At 36.6% G+C, this 23,475-nt stretch overlaps 1 protein-coding gene across 1 annotated transcript in view; it reads right to left on the bottom strand.

The window, feature by feature from the left end:
- COL11A1 (collagen type XI alpha 1 chain) overlaps positions 1 to 23,475 on the bottom strand; it is a gene marked incomplete at its 3' end in the record, with an annotated part of 207,355 nt that overhangs the window by 182,782 nt on the left and 1,098 nt on the right. The gene's annotated exons all lie outside the window — the stretch shown is intronic.

Here is a 23,475-nt window from a genome sequence, read left to right as displayed (position 1 = left end):
ATACCCAACAATTATACCCCACAATTTCAAAATAAAATTAAAAGAAAAAAACACCAACAAATTTTTAAATAAAGGCCAAAAATACTTCCAACATGAAACATTGAACTAAATGTGAGCTATACATACATTGAAGAAAGGTTAATAAAAACAAGATTATCCAATTTTTGGTGAATCAGTGAGTGACAGTGGTTGCAGCGGTGATGGGTTAAACAAGGATTAACAAGTTAATAACAAACTGCAAAGTTAAAATTGTAAGAATCCCCTCCCACTCCACATGGTTGCAAATATTCATAAATATTTGGGGCTCTGAGCTCTTTTTCACCTCTTTAGTTCCTGTCGTGCATCTGGATAATTTTTGTAGAGTTGACAGATTTTTATTTGACAACCATTTGTGTTCATTCATTTATTCATTTTCTACCTGCTTACTCTAGTTCAGGGTTGCAGGTGGCTGGGGCCCATCCCAGCGGCTCAGGTCAGGAAGGAACCAGGCCTGGCTGGAATGCCATCCCATGGCAGGGCGCACTCACACACCACGCTCCACCCAGACAGGAACCGTTTAGCACACCAATTCATTGTGCCCAGTCTGGGATTGTGGAAACAGAACTGAAGGACAAAACCCGTGTAGACAGGTGGAGAATGTGCAGTCACCACACAGGCAGATGCCCAGCCCGGAATGCATGTGTTTTTTGTTTGTTTGTTTGTTTGTTTATTTTCCCATCAACGTTATAATGAAATGAGTTGAATAAAACACATTATTCAGGACCTGCAGTCCTAATATTCTTTTGGGTTCCTATCAGTATTCAGAAATAAACTGAATATTCAGAGCAGGCCATGTGTTAGTCAATGTATCACTCAGCATGCCTGAGATATAATGTTATAATGGCTTCTTTTTCTGCACTAGCCCTGCTTGCAATGGGCAATTTTTTGGCCAGTAGGATACCTGACCAATTTTACTCTCTCCTTTCCTCTTATCATGTAAGTAAAAAATAACAGTTATAATAACTGCCACGTCCAGAGAGTCTGATATGTGCCTGTCACTGGGCTAAGTTCTTTATAGATATTAATTCTCACAAACCATATGGCTCTCATTCCCACTGTGCAGAGGAGAGAATTGAGACAGTGAGCAAATTCAGACACTCCTATGGGCAGTGGAAATATCAGCTCTATGCTCTTTTCATTTCGTCATCCCCACCACTACATCCAAACATTAAAACTCTGCAAAAAATAAACTTAAAACATAAGTACAATATGTTAAAATTATCTTGAGCCAGTTACTTGATGCTTGTTATTCACATTTATTTTAAATTTAACTCAGTTCATATTCCACGACATAAATGACTGGAAGAGAATATTTCTGAAAGCCACCACATTTTATCTGCTTATTTTCTTATCTTTTTGCTCTGAAGCCCTTCTCCAAAGCAGAATGAAATAAAGACTCCAGGATAGATATGAACAAAGCTATGAGGGCTATAATTCTTCTGTGAAGAAAATGATGTAGCCCCATGGTCTCGATCACACCTGGGTACAGGTAAGTACCATAAAATAGTCCACAACTTTCCTTCACTCCAAAGTATCTTTTAACACAGTGACCTTTTCCAGAAGGACACTTCTCAAAAGTCAGTAAAAACTAGGGACATATAATAAAGGATTCAACTAAACTTTTTTAAATTCTTTTTTTTTTCCTGTCCCTATGTTACCCGGGTCGGCCTCCAACTCCTGCTCTCAAGTACTCCTCTTGCATCTGCCTCCCAAAGTGCTGGATTTATAGGTGTGAGCCACTGTGCCAGGCCAAGTTTTTTTTAATCCTAAAAAGGCATATCGTGGTACAAAAATATAAAACTTGATTAATCAAGTCTTAAGGTTTTTTTTCTTTCAAGTGAACTCAAAAAAGTGAAATTTCCACATTCAGAGCAATTCTTAAACACCCTTAAGATTTTAATTGTTTCTGTGTTACCAACTGGTGGCACAGACCATGATCAAATATTTCAGATATGTCCAATTCAGCACAGTATTTTGTTCAATAATATTCCTGCCTTTGATTGCATACCTATAGGTGTATTAAATGGGAGAACATGATACCTATGTCCTACGCTCTCCTACAATAGCCGTTTAACTGGTTTCCTTGATTTTCCCTCCAAGCTGCATGCCACAGCTTGACTGAGCTTTCAACAACCCATGTCTCATGTCACTCTGCAGCTTAAATTCTTCCAGAGAACCCCACTGACCTTCAGAAGGTATACACATTCCTTGAACATACAATCTTAATAATCTGGACACACTCGCTTACCCTCCCATTCTAATCCCATGGCATGTCTGTTCTTATCTCTCATGACCCTTAATTCTGTCCTCCTTCATGCCCTAGCCATATGGAACTCAGGTTTCCCAGAACCCACCATGCTCCTCCATCTACCTCTGGGCCTTTATAATCATACACCTCTTGTTTGGGACGCTTAGCCCCACCTCACCAGAGGGATAAGTAGGCTATAACTGACAATGCTATCTTCTCCAGAAAGCATTTCCCCTTTGCCAAAGCTGAATTAGAGATGCAGCAACCTCTAGTATAACCCCCTTCACACATGGTGTTGATTATTTGCTTATCCTTCTTTCCCAAACTAGAAAAGAATAGGCAGGCACGTGCACGAGAACACACACACACACACACACACACACACACACACACACACACACACACTCTATGAAATGTTGTTTGAATGCAAAACACAATACTGTGAAAATATATAGAAGCAATTTCCTCTGAAGTCCATAGGTCTCTTTAGTCTTGAAACAACATTTCTGAGGTCCTAACATGAACTTTCTATTGTGCTCTGGTGACCTCTGGAAAGCCCCCACACATTCGCCCATCAGTTTGATCCCAAGTCTTTGATCTTTCCTTCCCTGTGACCTGCAGCATCCGCATGAATGATGGATCTAACATCTCACAAGGCTTTCATTGCTTCCTCCCCAATTCCCCCAGTAAGTTTCTTTGCACACCCCATGACCAGGAGTGAACAGTAGCATCACACAGTGTGTAGGAGCAAGACCACATCTAATTCCACCTCTGTTTGATTTGGACAGATTACTGAACTATGCTGTGCCTCAGTTTCCACACCTGCCAAAAATAAAAAATATTTACCTCAAGGAATTTGTTTTGGTCAGAACTGAGTTGGTATCTGTAACAAGCCCTAAGAATGTTGGTCTCGAGACTGAAACCTCCTTGCTGCTTATTTTTACATGGTACGTGAGGTAAGGAAAGTTTTTCATTTTTATATAATTGAAACAATCAAAAGAATACTTTGTGACACACAAAGACTATATAAAATTTAAATTTCAGCATTTGTAAATGAAGTTTTTCGTGAAACAGGGTCACACCCATTTATTTATATAGTGTCCATAGCTGCTTTCACATTACAATGGCGGAGTTGTATAGCGTCAAACAGAGATTGTACAGCCCACAAAGATAAAATAGATAACTATCTATTATCTAGTCCTTTTAAGCTGAGGATGAATAGGAGTTAATTACTGAAGAAGAGAGGGAAAGGCATGACAGTTATGGCAGTACAGATACAAGACAGTCAAGGGTTCAAGGAAAGCAGTCAAGCTTGCCCCAGGAGACATCAGCACTAACACATTGAACTGTCCAACTTCTCCCTGGTCGTATCATGGCTGCTGAAGATCTCTGGAGAAAAATCACATTCTCTATCATGAATTCACTGCCACAGAGTCCACGTGATCCATCTACAGTGACAACTATCTACTCACCCCCAAATCTATTGCTCCAGCTGGAATAAACTTCTTTCAGTTTCCGAAATGTACCTTGCTCCCTTTATGTAGAGATTTTTTTTCAATTGGTTGAGGTCAGTTGACTGATTTTCCAAGCCTCATTGCCATTAGGATCATCTGGAGACCTTTTAAAAGATATGAATACACCGGGGTCCCATCCCAGAACTAATAAACTAGAATGACGGGTGGGTCTAGGCATCCATGTGGTTTTAAAATTCCCTAGATGAATCTAATGTGCTTCCAGGGTTGAAACCTGGTGGATTCAGACAACCTTTGGTCTAAATCTTAGCTTGACTTCCTCTAGGAAATCTACACTTAGCCTTAACAAGAGGATTATGGGACTCTATTATATGATCCCAAGTGTCATTCTGGCTCCAAGATATATGCTCTCAGGCACAGTGATTGTCTAAATTATGGTAATAATTTTCCCGTTACATAGTCACATCTCCTAATCTCTCTCTCTCTCTCTCTCCTAAGCATGTAATTTATTGTTTAACATCTGCATCCCTTGATAGACTGTAAACGCTCTGACAGTGAACATCAGTGCTACTTATATATTGCCAAGGCATAGTGGCTGAAGCACAGCAAATAATCCACAGAAATATGCTTAATTAATACATAAATGAGGTCAGACATGGTGGCTTCTGCCTGTAATCCCAGCACTTTGGAAGGCCAAGGCAGGGAGGCAGGAGCATCACTTGAGGCTGGGAGTTTGAGGCTACCCTGGGCAACATAAGGAGACCCCAGCTCAACATAAAATTAAAAACTTAGCTGTGCATAGTGGCGTATGCCTGTAGTCCCAGCTACTCAGGAGGCTTAAGCAAAAGGATCACGTGTGTCCAGGAGTTAAAAGCTGCAGTAAGTTATGATCCCCCATCTCAAAAATAAAACACTAATAATAAATAAATAGATTAATAAATTGAAGCATTTTCCCCACCAATCGGAAGAGGGAAAAGAAGAGACTAGAAGTGACTTCTAACAACAACTTGAAGACATTTACAAGTTTGGTTGTTTCCAATGCTTTATTCAGGTATAGCAAGAACACAGATGTGAAGTGGCCTTTATAAAATAGATGCTTTCTCAACTTCTAGAAAGTCACTTGTCCTTACCTTGCACCTAACATCACAGGCCAGATATGAAGCATACCATTATGGAAAGAAGCAAAATTAGTGACACAGAGACAAAGTCCTCAACCATCCTCCAACCAAGTCACAAAATGTTTTCTGCTCCAAAAGAGTATTAAAGTCAAGATTGTTGTCAAGACAGTAATGAGTATGTGGTAGAGAAGTAGGACTGACCAAAAAAAAAAAAAAAAAAGCAGGGGGGGGTAAGAGAAGAGAGAAAAGTGACGATAAATTATATTATATTAACTACCAATGTTCTTTTATATTTCAAAGTCATGACAGCTCTTAATAAAGAGTCTAAATATTAGGACATGACAAACATATAAACAGCAACTAGTAACTCAGTTACTACAGTTGGAACTGCACAATTTCTAACCCAAAATCAAAATTTTTAAAAATCTGTATGACTTTGGATAAACTATTTACTTCTCTAAGACTTAGTTTCCCAATTTGCCTCATTTTGAGAGTTTAAATGCTACATGGAACTTTAACTTTAGGAGAGTATCTAATGCATAAAATATTAAATAAAAATAAATTTTAAAATTATTATTCTTTGAAATTTTCAACCTTTCTGAACATCTTTAATAGGTCCAGTGAGGACAAGCACATTTCCCCAGAGCTATAATTAAATTGATTCCTGTTATCTGTTTCCTCAGACTAACCTGGGAAACCTCTTTGCAGTAGGGTAGAATACCGAACAGTTTTCATATCTGTCTATTAGACATTCTCCACAAAAATTACATACTGTTTAGATATCTCTCCAGCATGTTCATATGTTATTCCAGACACATATAATCCCAGGAGTCTTCTAGGAACTTAGCTTAAACAACCAAATGGGTCTCAAATCTGTACTTTCATGCTTAACACTTCAGTACAACCTGTACCACAAACTGACGTTAATACACTAATATAATTAGCATTTTTCTCTTTTCATTATTTTCCTCTGTGTTATATAAAATTTGATAGAACTGTAGCTTCAGCACAGTAATCCTGGTGTGAGTTATTTATTAAAAGATTTAAAAATATAATATTGTAAACTCTTTCCTCTGATGCTACCTTATTTTATGTCAAATGCACATAGGCCACATATCAGCTATGTATTATAATCCAAAGTGAAGTATTAGAAAATTAGACATATTGACCTAAATCCTTCCATATTTAAAAAGCTATGGAAGTTCATCGTTAAATGATGATGCTAATCAAATAAATTTTCTTCCCTCAATAAAACTCCTTTTAGCTGAAATTATCAGATTTTTATTTATGCTGCAATCTAATCTTTGTAACCAAAAAAAGCACAAAATGGAAGCATGAACTGCTTAAATACATTAGTAAATTCTAAGATTATATATGAGGCCCTTTTAGTTTTATAATTTAATTACTCCCAGACATGAGAAATATTCCACAATACTACTTAGAGTTCAATTTTCCTCAAAGGGTTCTATAGTAAACTAAAGTGTGTTATCATTAATAATACTATATTTACCTACTATTATATATATACATATATATACACACATGTATATACACACACACATACAAATAATACATATAAAATAAATGCAAGCACCTTAAGACTTAAGATTTTGATGGACAACTTGGAAAAAATAAGTCATATTCAAACAATGAATAACATCAAATTGAGAATGACATGGACAAAGACAATATAAGCTCATAACCTGGAGTTTTAAAAATTTCATAGTTAATTTCATGAAACCAAGCACCTAACAAGTGTATTGGTACTATCTTTTCAGAAAATAGAAAACTAATTAACAAATATAAATGCTATTATCACTCCATAAAAATAGCAGTTTAAAAAAGCCAATTGCACAGTGAAATTCATTATTACAATGGTCAAGAAAAAAATACATAGTGAAATATCTTTAATTGGAACTAATGGAAAAAGTCTCCCATCAAAATCCATTGTACCCACATACTATTATTGACAGCTTGCAATTCTAATTCTGACCTATTTGGGGATTGAGAAGAATACAGTTTACCCTTGAACAACACTGGTTTGAAATGTGTGGGTCTACTTGTATGTCAATATTTGGGAGATTTGTGACAATATGGAAAAAAATTGTGGATAAGCCTAGTCGTCTAGAAATTTTTTTAAAAAGAAGATATTAGTTATGTCATGAATGCACAAAATAGATGTAGATACTAGTCAATTTTAACATTCACTACCAGAAAAGATATACAAATTGAGTATAAAAAAGTTAAAATATAGCTGGACGCAGTGGCTCATGCCTATAATCCCAGCACTTTGGGAGGTAGAGGCTAGAGGATTGCCTGAACCCTGGAGTTCAAGTTCAGCCTAGGCAACTTGGTGAGACCTCATCTCTACAATAAATAAAAATTAGCTGGACATTGTGGTGTATGCCTGTGTTTCCAGCTACTTGGAAGGCTGAGGTGGAAGGATCATCTGAGCCCAGCAAGCTGAGACTGTAGTGGCCATGAGTGTGCCACTGCACTCCAGCCTGGATGACAGTGAGATTCTGACTCAAAAAAAAAAAAGGAAAATTTTTTTCAAAACATACACACACAGACCTTTAGTATACACACCATTCACAGTCAAGAGAAATGTAAACAATCATAAAGCATCAATATGAAATCAAAACTGCATAAGATTAACTGTAGTACATACAGTACTACTGTAATAAATTGGTAGCCACCTCTAGTTACTGTTGTGGTGAGCTCAACTCCTATGAGCATCTACTTAAATTGTTACATGATACTACATGTTACACTAATCATCTCCACATGAGTAGTTGGTCTCTTCAGTAAACTGCATATCTCAGATTTTTTTTTAAAAATGATCTCTTATGGTTCTTGCATATTTTTTAAGTGTTTAGTGCAATACTGTAAACCTTGCAAAATACTACGAGACCCATCTGAAGTGCCATTAAGGATGCTAGACATGTTCCTAAGAAGCAGAGAAAAGTCGTGACATTATTAGAAAAAGCTGAATTGCTTGATATGTACTGTAGTTGGAGATTTGCAGTTATGATCACCTGTCCTTTCAAGATAAACGAATCCGGCATAAATACCACTGTAAAAAAAAAAGGGGGGGGAAAGGAAATTCACGAAGCCATCGCTGTAGCTATGCCAAACCTTGCACTTTTTGCAAAATATCCTTTTTATCACATATTGAAAATGCAGCTTTCCTGTAGGTGCAGGATTGCTATAAGAAGGGCATACCCAGCCGGGCTCAGTGGCTCAGCCTGTAATCCTGCGCTTTGGGAGACTGAGGTGAGTGGATTGCCTGAGCTCGTGGGTTTGAGACCCACCTGGGCAACTTGGCGAGACCTTATCTCTACAATAAATCAAAAAATTAGCCGGGCATGGTAGCGCGTGGCTGTAGTTTCAGCTACTTGGAAGGCTGAGGCGGAAGGATCGCTGGAGCCCAGCAGGTTGAGGCTGCCGTGGCCAGGAGCGTGCCACTGCACTCCAGTCTGGGCAACAGAGTGAGACTCCAACTCAAAAAAAAAAAAAAAAAACAAAGAAACCCAGGGACTCTGAGTTGAGACAAAGTGAAGTCGTTATATGAAAACTTAGAGCAAAAGGAAGGTGAAAGGTCTAAAGCTGGAGAATTGAATGCCAGCAAAGAGAGATTTGATCATTTTAGAAAGAGATTTGGCTTAAAAATGTAAGGATAACAGAAGCACCTTCTGCTGACCAAGAAGAAGACAAATCCCCAAAAGCCACTAAGAAAATCATTGAGGAGGAAAGATAGCTGCCGAAACATGTTTTTAATGCAGATGAAAGTACCCTCTTCTGGGGCAAAAAAGTCACAAAAAAAACATTTAATCGTAAGGAAAAAAAGTAAGCACAAGGATTTAAGGCAGGAAGGAACAGGCTAACTTCTGTTTTGTGCAAATTCCATTGGGTTTATGATCAGGACTGTCTTTATCTATAAAGTTGCTAACCACCAAGCTTTGAAGGAAAAATAAAAATACCAGCTGCTAGCCTTCCAGTTGTACAAGAAGAAGACATCGACAAGAACCTTTTTTTTCTTTTTTTCCCTGCATTGATTCCATCAGTGCTTTGTCTCTGAAGTCATGAAGTCAAAAAATACCTTGCCAGTAAGGTACTGCCTTTTCAAGTTATTTTGATATTGGTCAATGTCCGTGGTCAACCAGAACCCCATGAGTTCAGCACTAAAGGCATGGAAGTGGTCTACTAGACTCCAAATACAGCATTGCTAATTCAGCCTCTAGATCAGGGGACTGCGAAGGACCTTTTAGGCTCATTACACAAGATATTTTATGGAAACGATTGTCAATGCTACGGAAGAGAATCCCAATAGCGGGAACATCACAAAAGTCTAGAAGGATTATACCATTGAAGATGCCATCATTTTTATAGAAAAAGTCATGAAAGCCTTTAAGCCCCAAATAATAAATTCCCACTGAAGAAATAGTGTCCAGATATTGTACCTGACTTCACCAAACTTACAACAGAGCCAATCAAAGAAATCAAGAAAGAAATTGTGACTATGACCGAAAAAAAAAAAAATAGGTAGGGAGTGAAGGGTTTCAAGACATAGATCTTGGAGAAATTCAATAGCTCATAGATACCACACCACAGAAATTAAAAGAAGACAACTTGATGGAGACGAATGCTTTTAAGTCAGTGCCAGAAGATGAGGAAGAAGACACAGAAGAAGCAGTGCCAGAAAACAAACTGACATTAGACAATCTGAAAAAAGAGTTCCAAATATTGAAGACTTTTTTGGACTTATTTTACAATATGGACCCTTCTATGATCCAAGCACTGGAACTAAATCAGATAGTGAAAGAAGGGTTGGTACCGCACAGAAACATTTTTGGATAAATGAAGAAGCAAAACATTGACAGAAATGACAGTGTCTTTCCACAGAGTTGCAACGAGTGTGTCTGCCTCTCCTGCCTCCTCTTCCATTCTCTCCACTTCTTCTGCCATTGTCACCCCTGAGAATGCAAGATCAACACCTCTCCTACCTCCTCCTAAGCCTTTTCAACGTTTATGTGATTCACTTCTACTTCATGAATAATAAATATATTTTCTCTTTCATATAATTCCTTAAGAATATTTTCTGTTCTCTGGCTTACTTTATTGTACGAACACAGGATAATACATATAACATACAAAGTGTGTGTCATCAACTGTTTATGTTATCAATAGTTTCCAGTCAACAGTGAGCTCTTAGTGATTAAGCTTATGGGAAGTAAAAAGTTATGTTCATATTTTCAATGCATTGGGATCCAGCTCCCCTTGTCCCACCTTGTTCAAGATCAACTGTACATAAAATACAACATCTTGAATATAGCCTTAAGGACAATAAATAAATTTTATTTAAATAGCAGCATATGCATATGTTTCCTTGACAATATCTAATTTGTAATTGCTTTCTAGTTCTTCAGTTGGAAGTTTCATCAATCTACTGTCTAGATAACCATCACTACAGTTCTCTTAAACTAATGAAATAAACTCCCATTACAATTTCTACTCAGCTCTCATCTCTTAGAACATCTGCATTAATGTCCATGGTGTCCATCAAAAGAGGAAAATGCTATGTGGGATTTAGCTATCATATCAACTATATGTAAATATGCAAAGTGAAATTTAAAACTATAGGAATTACTGGATATATATGACCTAGATGCCACTAACATCTGAAGGCTTAAATTATTTAAGGCAATATTTGTACTACAAAGTTATCTAATTCAACACTTTATATAAAGCATTAAAATGAATTCTATATTCTTTATTTAATTGCATCATTATTTTCTATACATGACAAACAATTGATTAGTAATAAGGAGAAAAATAAAACAGGATAAGAATATAAGGAGAGTTGCAGAGGCATGAACTATAATATCAAAGAAAAAGAATGGGCAAGGCCTTAATAAGTAAAGGATATTTGGGCAAAATCTGAAAAGTCTTAGGAGGCTCTCCTATTTGGATAATTTTGCAGATTAGGATTCTACACAAAAGGAACAACAAGTGCAAAGAACCTGAATATTGGCTCAGAATGTTGAAGAAAATGCAGAGAAAAAGAAGTGTCCAGCAAAGGGAATAAGAGGATGTAAGAGACAGAGTTGGAGAAGTAAAGGTGAAGGTAGGTATACTGAAGGCAGACTATAAAGATCCTGTGGGATCTTCAAGGAGACTGGATTTTATTCCAAGTGAGAACAATTTAAGGAGAGAAAAGTGACTTGAACCAACTTTATATTTTTCTGGCTTCATGTTTTAAGAGTTTAAAGTTCACAGCTAAATCGAGATGCAGGTACAGAGATTCACCCACTCAACTTATTTTTTCAGATACTGGGGCTGCTGTGGTGAGAAGGACAAGGGGCACTGGAGTGAACTCAGAGGGGAGTGAGGAAGCAATCGCCATTCTCCAGATATAAAATGTTGCTTTCTTGGACAGAGATATAAACTACAGGATCATATTCGAATATATTCTGAAAGTAGAACAGTCAGGAGTTGTTGATGGGTTGGATATGAAGTAGGAGAGAAAAGGAGACAAAAGGTGACACTTAACACTCTCAGCAGGAACACCATGATTGATTATTGATTATTAAGTGAGATGGAGAAGACCATGGGAGGAGCACGTTTCTGGACAGGAGCTCTGCAATTCAGTTTTGGGCTTACTAAACTTGAAATGACTTGATCAGAAATTGTTAGAAATCATTGCATAGGCAGTTAAGTGTGCAAGTCTGAAGTTCAGGAGAAAAATCTGGCTAGAAATAAAGATTAGAAATTGACCATCGACCAATGTTATCCAAAGCTATATTTAACTTAATAACATGATTACCTTGAGACTCTATTTCATATAATATCCTCTTCCACTCAAAGAAGTCTTTAAGACTTAAAAAATGCTGATAATAAACAAACTGTCCTCCCAGATAATCAAAATAGCCAATACATTAATCCTCAGAAACAAAAATCACTACTTATAATTTTACAGTAAAAGATGTTATAATTTGAGTAGTAATGAACGATCACATAAGATTTAGAATACTAAGTTACTTTATTGTCTTTTAGCAAATTTTTTGTGTCGACACATGTTTCAAACTCCCTGATATAATAGTAAGATTATTTATTTATATGTTTTGCAAGACTACAATGACTGTAACTCCATATAAAGTGTGACTTAAATGTACTCATTACTGTTGACAGCGCCAGGTGACTTTATAAAGAGTTGATTATTCCAGAAAATCAGCGTGTCTTCTTTGATTATCTGTCATAGGATCCAATGGTTACTATCTACTGGGAGCTCCTGCTTAGTATGTACAGATATCAAAGTACACACTGATCCTGGCAACACAGCAGGTTCCTGATACTTTTTAATTACTGACATGCGTCCATACTATGCAGAAAAATATATCCTTGTGGCTTCTGTGTTTCTTCCCACTGCCCCAGCGACTTCTCACATGATACCCTCACTTCACTACAAACACTGCCTTTTCCAAGTCCTTTCTTCAAATATTTTCTTCCTCAAGCCTTCGTGTCACTGCGTGAAATGCTCTTTGCCCCTCACTTCCTTTGACTATGCTCGCTTGTTACTTGTTCAGGAAAGTCTTCTTTGACTTTACTGAGCTTCTGTTCTGTATCCTTCTAGAACCATGAACCTCTCCTTCAAAGCATCTAGCATAGCTGTGGTTTTAAATTTACCTGTGTGACTACTGGATTGATTCCTGTCCCATCAAGTAGACATACTTGTGATGGGATTGTGACTAGCTTTGCCCAACAACTAGCAGGAGCATATAATGAGCCTCTGATATGTGCTTGTTGAATATGCAATGAAATGAAGGAATGAATTAGTTTAGGACCTGGCATAAGCACACAATACAAATTTAATATATATTTCTTGACTAAGTAAATGTGTGATTATATTAATTAGCTTTTCACCCCGTGAGAATACAAACTGACACAGTATCTATGTAGCCACCAGACCAATCACAGTTGTTGGCACAAAGGTTGGTCATTTAATTTTTATAGCTATTAAGCAGTCTAAATTCTGAACTTTTTCATATCATAAAAGTTTAAATGCTTTAAGCTTATATGCACATAAGTTTATATGTACTAAAAGATGAAAGCAAAAATAAAATCACTACTCAGTATGGAGAAGAAAAGAACAAAGTTGAAAGTGTGATATTTGAATAATATAGCATTTCTGCTTTACAAATAGTCAAGGCTATTTTTAAAAAGGTTTACTATAAAGCTAAAATTATATTTCCAATATAACCATTTGGCTTTAGTGTTGTGAAGAGCAATACTCATTGACATATAGTTTATTACATGCTCTGGAGAGAAAGATTAAAAGCAAGCATTTTCTATATTGCAATCAGTTGATCTGCTCAATTCAGTTCTCATAGAGCTGCTGCTGTCTAGCAAAATTGTATCAAATACTACCCACATCGTGATAAATAACCTTTGACTTCCGGGGTCTTGTTATATAAGTGAGGTGCATGCTTGTCTTTGGATAGATTTATTTCTTGCTATGAAAGATTTGTAAACACTTGGTTGTGTGTCAACATTATCTGTGGAACTTTATAAAGCATCTATGCTTGGACTTCATACAAAATCTACTCAATCAAAAGTGCTATCCAAGAGAATCTGTCAAAAACCTGCTTACACTGATAAAGGACTTTGGCAATGTCTCAGGGTACAAAATCAACGTGTAAAAGACAGTTACATTCCTATACACCAACAACAAGCAGGCAGAGACCCAAATTAAAAGCACAATCCCATTCACAATAGCCACAAAAAAATGAAATACCTCAGCATCTTCCTAGCCAGAGAAGTGAGAGATCTTTACAATAGAACTACAAAATACTGTTCAAAGAAATCCAAGAAGACACAAACAAATGGAAAAATATTCCATGCTCATGGATAGGAAGAATCAACATTATTAAAATGTCCATCCTACCAAAGGCAATCTACAGAGTCAACGCAATACCCATTAAGTTACCAACATCATTCTTCTCAGACCTGAAAGTGACAACACAGAAATTCATATGGAAACATAAACAACCACGAATAGCCAAAACAGTCCTTAGCAAAAGAAACAAAGCAGAAGGTATCACACTTCCAGACTTCAAACTTCACTATAAGGCTACAGCCTGGTATTGGTACAAGAACAATCATATAGTCCAATGGAATAGGATAGGAATACCGGAAGCAAAGTCTCAATTTCTCAACCAACTCATCTTTGACAAAGCCTGCAACAACAACCACTGGGAAGAGGAGAACCTCTTCAGTAAATGGTGCTGGGAAACTGACTGATCACATGCAGAAGATTGAAACAGGACCCTACCTATCACCATACCCAAAAATTAGCTCTAAGTGGATCAAAGACCTAAACATAAAACCTCAAACTATAAGAATCTTAGAAAACACAGGAGACACCTTTATGGAAATTAGAACCAGCAACCAATTCCTGATCAGAACTTTAAATGCCCAGAACTTAAGAATTAAGATAGACAAGTGGGACTTCATCAAACTAACGAGCTTCTGCAAAGCAAAAGAAATCATAAAGAGAGCAAGGAGATAGCCCACAGAATGGGAAACAATAATCTGACAAAGGCCTACAATCCAGGATGTACAAGGAACTCAAATGTGCCAAAAGTAAAAAAATAAACAGCCCTATTAAAAAGTGGGCAAAAGACACTTAAAGAAGATATATGGACAGCCAATAGACACATGAAAAAGTGCTCAGTCTCACTCATCATCAGAGAAATGCAAGTTAAAACCACATTGAGATACCACCTAACCCCAGTAAGAATGGCCATCATTAATAAAATAGCAAACAACAGATGCTGGCGAGGATGTGAAGAAAAAGGAATGCTTCTACACTGCTAGTGGAAATGCAAACTAGTGCAACATCTTTGGAAGACAGTGTGGCGATTTCTGAAAGAACTAGAAATTTACCTTCCATATGACCCAGCAATTCCTCTATTGGGAATATACCCAGAGAACTCAAATCATTCTACAAAAAAGATACTTGCACATGTATGTTTGTTGCAGTTCTATTCACAATAGTGAAAACATGGAACCAAACATGCTGCCCATCAAAGCTGGACTGGATAAAAAAATGTGGTACATATACACAATGGAATATTACGCAGTAGTAAAGAAGGACAAACATATGGACTTCGCAGAAACTTGAATGGATTTAGAGTCGATCATACTCAGTGATCTATCACAGAAACAAAGAACAGAGTTCCATATGTTCTCACTCACAAGTGGACCGTAAACAATTATAATACTATAAGAAAGGGATTGGCAGTAGTGGGAAACTGTCAGGGGGATGAGATTGGCAGTTGAGGGAAACTGTTAGGGGAGAGAGGGACACACCTCATCAACAAGGGTACCTGCATAATCAACGCTTGTATACCCAACCCTGAATTGTATCTCACATCTTTATATTTTTTTAAAAGTGCTAGGGTTGGAATTGGAAACAACTGTGATAGTAATCCAGAGATTTTTTACCCCTATCCTCTTGAATTCAGTGAACATCTTTTGCTTATAAATTCATTCATTCATTCATTCACAAATATTTAATGGCTACCTATTATGATCTAGATGCGGTAATTGATGTCAGAATATTTTTAACATAGGTTAAAAAGGACAAATTTTCTGCTTTCATTGTAGCACCAAAACTTTTTTTGATAAGTATTTGAGTTTTGGATAAAGTGTACTTTATAATGTTATGCCAGGCCAACTACCCCAATCTTCGTGGTTGAATAAAGATATTTCCAGAGGAGACCTTATATAAATCCTCAGTAAAAAGCAATATTCAGTTAGTGGGAGAATGATCAGAGGACAATTCATAGCTTGGCTTGGAGGCAAAACAGACACCGAATTTCTCAGGAAATCACTAATATCAGCAGAAATAGCTTCAAGATACTTCTGTAGATGTTGACAGTAATTGATACACAAAACCATATATCGCATTTCAGGTCATTAGATTATTGATAATCAAGTCATTTTAGCTACCACCAATATCTTCACTTTACTCAACAGGGATTTATCAAATCCCTACTATGTGCCAGACTCCTGGATGCTTTGGACAAACTAAATAAATCACAAAGATACCTGTTCTCGCAATTTTAGTATAACTAAAGTATACAATGGAAAGATGTAAATATAAAAACTATATAACTTTCTTCCAAACAAATATACAACTATTGTCTATTCATCTTATTAACTCCTTGAAGCTTTATGTATTTCTCAGTGGAAGATGGTATTTCATAATATAATAACTCTAATTTAGATAACATACAAATTACTTTCTAACTTAAAGAAAGAATGAGTTTATTAAAATAATCATCAAGCAATATGATATGTATCCTATATATATAGGTAGTCTACTATTTTTATAAGTTATTCAGTAAATTCAGACAATTAATCACCAATAGTCACAAAATTGAAATTAAAGGTTCAGTCATGAATATGTGACAGGAATATCTCCAATGATCACTTTTATAGATTGATATCATTCTTGGATTAAACTTTCCTTTTTTTTTGTTCGCCAATAGAAAAGTAAAATGACGATACATGCTGCTGTCAAAACAAAATACCACTTCATATCTTAAAGTAAAACAAAGGTTTAGAGGTATTATAGTCAATCAGTATCAGTAAATATTCAGAGGCATCTTTCAGAGAATGTGCAAAACTGTCTTCCAGATAACAAAGCTACAGATAAATTCCAATGTATTTACTTTCAGAAAGTAAGTTAAAAAGGCAGTGATGGGAGGGGCGTTGCAGGTAACTAATCACTCCTAACAACATGACATGAGGAGATCCTCAAACTTTCATTTCACACCATTCCAACTGAATCTGATTTTAATCTTGCTCCAGTCTCCTGGGTAAAAAAGAAGATAATCAATCATCTAAATAGTGACTGTATCAGGTACTGTGCATTCTGGCACCACGGTACACACCAGGACACAAAGAACACTAGATCATAGTCATTACCTGTGCTGCAACTCTTAGAGGAGACCGGCATATAAATGAGTAATTTTTAAAATAATGATAATGGTTTATTTTTTGCAACCCATGTGTCTTGCAGTTACATTCTCCTGGTTGAATACATTCCCAATAGCTTTTAGAAAATCAGGTCTGTTTTTTTTTTATACTGAAGATAGTAAGAAAGCTTCCATCCATCAATCTCCAAAAGTGGAATAAGACTTGATGTTCTTTGCAATCGATCCTGATGGGAACAACCAGAAGTCTGTAAGAGTGCTTGCTACTTAATGAAACCAAGCCAGCCCCACTGAGAACCTTGAACTCCAACAGATACATTTGTCTGCTTCTCCTTAAGTTAGTCTAAGGACCCCAAATAATATTTAATGGCTTCCAGCAACACCCCTTTGAGTTCTTCACCACCACTGAGGCTTAAATTTGTTTATAAAATGGTAACAGTGATATAGTCTCCATCATTGAATTTAAGTGCAGCCTGGAGAGCTTAGTGAATTTGACATCATCCTTTACCAGAGCCTCTGGATATTTCTCCTTGATAATGCTCAAGTCTTTCACACCATTGCCTGATGTTTTCTATGGTGCAGCTACAAGATGTGTGCATTAATGTGAGGTCCCAGGGCACTGTAATCATAAGACAAGTCTAGGAGGCCATGTAGAAGCTTTGAAACACCCAACAAGGTAAACATGGACAAGTGCTCAGAAGCAAGGGCTCTGGAGCAAAACTGTGTTCAAGTTCTTGGTCTACCGCCTACTAGTTGTGGGACCTTAGGCAAGATAATGAACTTCTCAGTTTTTCAGTTTTTCGTGGATGAAGTAGGTGTTTTGATATCAGTGTACTTCCAGAACAATTGTCTTGATGAAATAAGATTTTATATGAAAAGTGCTTAAAACAGAACCTGGTAGACACTAAGCATGCATTCAATATCAGCTCTCACTATTATATCTGCCTGGAGACACAGGAAAATTTATATGGAGCTGTGACATTTGAGTTAAATGTTGAAGAATGAAGTATGAAGTATGAGAAGGTGTTTGCTAGATGGACAAGAAGGGAACAGATACTCCGGGGAGGGTGTTCAAGGATAGGGGAGAATACTCCCTGTAAGAGACTTAAAATGACTGAAGTACAGGATAAATGGAGGTGGAATGGGGAGGTGGGAAATGGGTAGTTATGAGCCTGGACACGCAGGTCAGCCACATTCTGATGGGCACTATACATCATGCTAAGCCATTTAGACAACAAATGTTTCCCTAAGGCCAGGGAAGTATTGTGAAGATGCATTAACATTCAAAGGGAAGATTGACAGCCAGTTCTGAGGGGCACTCTTGTTAGACTCTAAAAATTAAAGACGCCACTTTGCTATTTACAGCTTTTCTTTCTCTGCAGTGCTAACAGCACCAAGTATGAAAGTGCACTAGAGTTCTTATTAGCCCTGTCAAGCATTTCAACTACTGCTCTTTCTGGCAGCCATCCTTTCAGGAAGTCTATGTGAAAATCTGAGTTAGGAAGGAAAGCCAACTACCTCACACAGTCTAAGGTTCACTCCTTTAAGCCCGGATGTCAGTTTACCAGTCAAACAGAGGAAGGAAGCTTCCACTGACACTCTATGCGCTCAAGTTCTATGAATAGGGACCTTCATTGGCCTGTACAGTACAGGGCCATTCAAGAGCAATTAAATTTGGTTAAAATAAGAAAGAAATGCTTTTTAAGAAAAAAAAAGAAAGTTTGAGGGGATTGCAAAAGTTGATTGTGCTAAAGCACTTTTACACAGGTTTGTTTTAGTTCTCAATTGTCAAGTCGTATTTAAGCTGGTCTCTTACTCTGAAATATGATAACCTTTCCTTTCTCTGAGTTCTTTCTCCTAAATTAATAGCACTGTCTCTAATTCCATGCGCAGCAAGCAAAGAGTTTATTTTACCAGATAACAGTAGGTCTGGTAATCAGCCAATGTCTAAAGAACCACTAGCCAAGTCAGTAGTAGGCCAAAGACTGCAACTGATAAATAGATAGTGCTCACTAAATCACTTTAAAATTGTCTTTCATCTTCTCTACAAGCTAGTGTTATTCACACTGAGTTCTGACACAACTGAAAGTATTTTTTTTAAAGATAACTATAAAAGTAAAATCATATTAGGGTCTTGAAGTAAGAAGAAATAAATGTATTAGATGCATTCTAATGTAAAAGGTAGTTAAAGTAAAAACAAGCAAGCAAACTTTTAGATTTTGAATTAGATTGCAAGAGAAAACAGAGAAAAAAAAGTCCAAATTTAAGGAGCATATTAAAGCATATGAAAGATACACTGAAAACTGCATTTCATGTTGACTCTTGAGGGATAGAATTTAGGGAACCTTGCAACTTTCTGTAACATCTCTGTATACCTCTCTTTCTTCTTTGCTAAGGAACAAAACGTCAATGATTAAAAGAAAAAAGAAGTTTGGTTTCCTCACACCACTCCCAGCTCAGGTCACATTTCTCCAGTATTAAAGGAGGGAAGTGCAGGAGTAAAAGCAGAAATGCAGACCTGTTCTCAGCCCCCACTTTGCAGTCGCCTTGAATTCCTAATGATTACACCAAATGCTCTTAATTACTTCCCCAACGGCAGGGAGAAAAGTGCATGTAGGATCCAATCACATTCTGGCCTTTAGATATCTAAACATAATTTTTAAAAAATTATATGAAATGAGGGGATGGCTCAGTAATTTTAAAACTCCATGTTTATATAAATTGTTTGTTAACCGTGAGTATACACCATCTTCAGTACAGTACCTTCAGTACCATCTTCAGGACCCGAAAAACATGTATTGCATTCCCCTAAAGACAGAAGGACTCTTAATTTGGTAGGCATACTAACTCTTGAAGATTGGACATCTAGGAATAAATGTTGAGCTACAAAATCAGATTCTTCCTCCCTTACTTCCTGGAAGTGTCACATGTGGTGATAAAATTCGATGTAGTTGTTGACAGCATGATAGGTATCAAGGTAGTCCGTTAAGAGTAAGTACTTCCTATAAATTAACTGTCCATTTATTCCCAAGGTAAAAGATATTTATGTAAGTGTACCACTTGTTTGGAGAAAGACTGTATGTTAAACAAACAACACACATCAAGTGTGTCAGAATAATTTCTTGATATTAATAAAAGCTTTATTCTATATATGCTATATATCAACCAACTAAAATTAACGTGAAAGATCAGAAATGTGACATAATTTTCCTTATTTGAAATAAATGTGTGATTTTTTAAAGCTTCTTAACAATTTAAAGTTGGGCCTGGTCTTTTATTAACAACTTCAGAGAGAATACAAAACTATGTTCTTAATCCAGCAACAAAATATTTTAGAAATTATTATGCCTACTAGTACAATGCAGATAATCTTATAGGATCACATAATTAGGTATACAAATGATCAAAAATTACTTTTCTCCAAACTTAGGAAATTGAGGAATTTTTAAATGTATTCTGTAACCCTATTTCCTATCAAATTTTCTTTAAATAAGTCATTTTCTTTGAATCTACCTCCTCATTAACCTAGGCTCCAGCACAAATACATTTTAGTAACACCTGGTCATTTCATCAAGTCTTAGACCTCCATTATTTAAAGTTTTTAGTTTTTTTCATGTTACAGATCTTCACCCTACTCAGAAAAACCTTTATTATTATAAGGTTATTTTGAGGTTTTCATGAGAAATTTTAACAACTAGTCAGTCTTAGTTTTCTCATTTATTGAGAAGATAGGCTTGATTAGCAATTTCCATCATTTCTAGTGCTACATTCTCTTTAAAAATCTCATTCAAACATCTTGTATTCCTTTTACAAATTCTTTTCATTACACAGACTCTTTCAAACAAGTTTCATTTGAGTTCTTGTTATCATAAAACAGGCAGTGCCTCGATAAGTAAAGATAATCTATCTCAGAAGAAAAACAAATTTTTAGAAAAGAAAGGTGACTTGACACATTTTTGTCCGATAGAAATCCAACCTACAAATTTGAAGAGAGGTGATGGGTGTCTTGCTGCATTTTAGGGCTATCTTAACTTGAACAATATGGTCCTTCTTTTTTTGCCACAACTTGAGGGAAATAGAAAACCTACAAAATTTAATTAAAATGTAAGTAATCACGCTATCTATGTAAATATACTTCTCATTCTGCAACTTCATAATTCTGTTTAAAACTATATAGATACCTTTTAGAAAGTAACTTTCATAAAGTAGCCCCTCAGTTAAGTATTAGTGAGGAAACAACTTGTCACTTTAAGGTATTAATGAATCTAAATTCAAAACTATGAGACAATTAGATGCAAGAGTCTGTACCAAACTGACCATATAGGCACCACAAATTGTAGCCACGTGGATGAGCAATGCAGAAAGGTGTTTGTCATTATTCTTTATTGTTTCTTTATTACAGACTAGGTAAATTTGGAATTTAAAAAGAAATAGAAAGACACAACATCAATAACCTTAGCAAATGCAGCATTTGTTATCAGAAGCAAATCTGATCTCTTAATTGATTTCTGATAAAATAACCAAAGGGACAAATCTGATCTCTTTACAAGGTTGGATTAGCACATACTCTGAGGCAAGCACCATTTCACCTGCTGATCCCGGGCACTCAAAACAACGCTTCTGCAGGGCACGCACTACCACTTGCTGACAAGCTTTCAAAGGTTCTCTTAAATTTGGTCAACTCTTTGCAAGACACAAACAATGTCTAACATTGTAATTGGTAGAAAAATGATTCAATTACATATTATTTTACTTAGCATTCAGTTATAGCTAAGTTTTACTTGAAACTCTTACATAAAACCATTTAAACACAGTCATAGTGTAGTCCCTATAAATTCCAGATAAATCTCAAATGCTATCTATGATAAATCATGGGCTAACAGACAAAAAAAGTCATAAGTTGTTGACATAAATCATTTATGCTAACCATAGGCAAATATATAAAACATGAAATTGAAGCTAATTTAGGCAAATGTTTATCAAATTACACTAAACATTTTATTCTAACTCATAGTAAAGATTAAATTTTTAAAATAATATATTAAATATTTCCAACTTACAGTTTGGATTTTCAAAGCAAAATGATATGACTATATGCGAAGTAATAAATTTTCTTTAATCCTTTCACTTTTAAGAATCTTTGCCTGTATTATTTTCTTTAGAGTCTAACTTTATTATGAACCCAGAACTTTTAAGACTTCAATGTTTTAATTTTGTATGGAAACAAGCTGTTTTAAATTATCTTTGGGTTTAGTAACCAAGCCATAATACTATACCTCAATGAAATCAATGGCATAGTATGGTACTGGGATATAATACCTTTATTTAGAACAGGTATAAAACCCTACTATTACTACAAATGTAAGGGCTTATTTTTCTTTTGTGTGATGATTCATGCTTTGAAACCAGCATATTCTTTTTAAGCATTAATGTACCATTGCTCCCTTTTTGAAGTTTATTAAGAGACAAGAATGTCTACAAAATTAGATTTAAGTAAATATGGGGCCTCCCACAAGCAATGAGTACCAAGCAACTTGATAAAACAAATATCAAAACCTCACAATATAAAATCTGCACTATCGTATAACTTTCAAGACATTTCATCAGAAATGACATACAGAAACCCACAAACATCTCATCCTTACACTTTTCTGTTTCTATCATTTCTTGGCTTTATAACAATAGACAAAGTGATTTTTCCGCTTCCTACTGTAGATGTTACTGAAATGTTTGTTTTAAAGTGTTTCAGGTATGTAACTGGTTTGAAAATAGAAAAGTATACACTGAAAGCATAGAAATTTGACTGTTGAATATTCTTAGAGCTTTCCTGAAAGGCATGGTATGGGAAAGAAACAGAAATATCCTCAGTGAAATAATCCCCGAGTTTATACAGTGGTGTTCCCTGAGCTTATATTTCATTTACCACTAAAGAAATGTTCAGCTTCTCTATTTTTTAAATAAACAGCTGTCATAACAACACTCTCATCTACATGCGTGAGTGAAATGCAGAAAAAGACATGGCATATCCATCCTTCCTTAAGCAAGTGGTTTGTTTCAGCATCCCTGTAGTTAAGAGGGAATTTAAGAAGCCCTCATACAGAAGCCATGGCCGACATCTGAATTCCCAGTAATAAGCAACACCAGCAGAGGGCAGGACAGCTGGCAGAACTGACCGCTCCCACGGGTCGCCAGGTACCAAAGGTAAAATGCAAACTTTGGGAGGGCTCCCACTTTCAAAGGCTCTCTCGTGCATATCTGAACATGCCGGATAGGATGAATGAATCTACACCGTCCACAAGGCTCATTTCAAAATTCGAATCTAGTCCCGGCGAGGCTCTGACTCTATTCACCGGGAGAAGCGACACGGAGGCATGATCAGACCCGGGAAGGTGAAAACCACCCAGCGTGTGGGCCGGGGCGCAGAGCTAGGGCCTCGGGGGGCGCCGCATGCCCGCAGGGAGAACTCAGCCCTTGGCGGTTAGACCCAGGGCGAGACTCGGGTTTCTGCCGAAGCCTGCGTCTTTGGGGCTGACAAGCTGGGTCCCTGCCAGCCCGTCCTCGCCCCCCTCCTTCAAACCCGCTTCTGATCCCCGAGC

The sequence above is a fragment of the Carlito syrichta genome, unplaced genomic scaffold (assembly GCF_000164805.1).
Source record: "Carlito syrichta isolate Samal-C Ts95f unplaced genomic scaffold, Tarsius_syrichta-2.0.1 Scaffold316282, whole genome shotgun sequence".
In the NCBI taxonomy this organism is placed as follows: Eukaryota; Metazoa; Chordata; class Mammalia; order Primates; family Tarsiidae; genus Carlito; species Carlito syrichta.
Note: the sequence above shows the minus strand (reverse complement) of the source record. Positions and strands in the feature narration are given on the sequence as shown.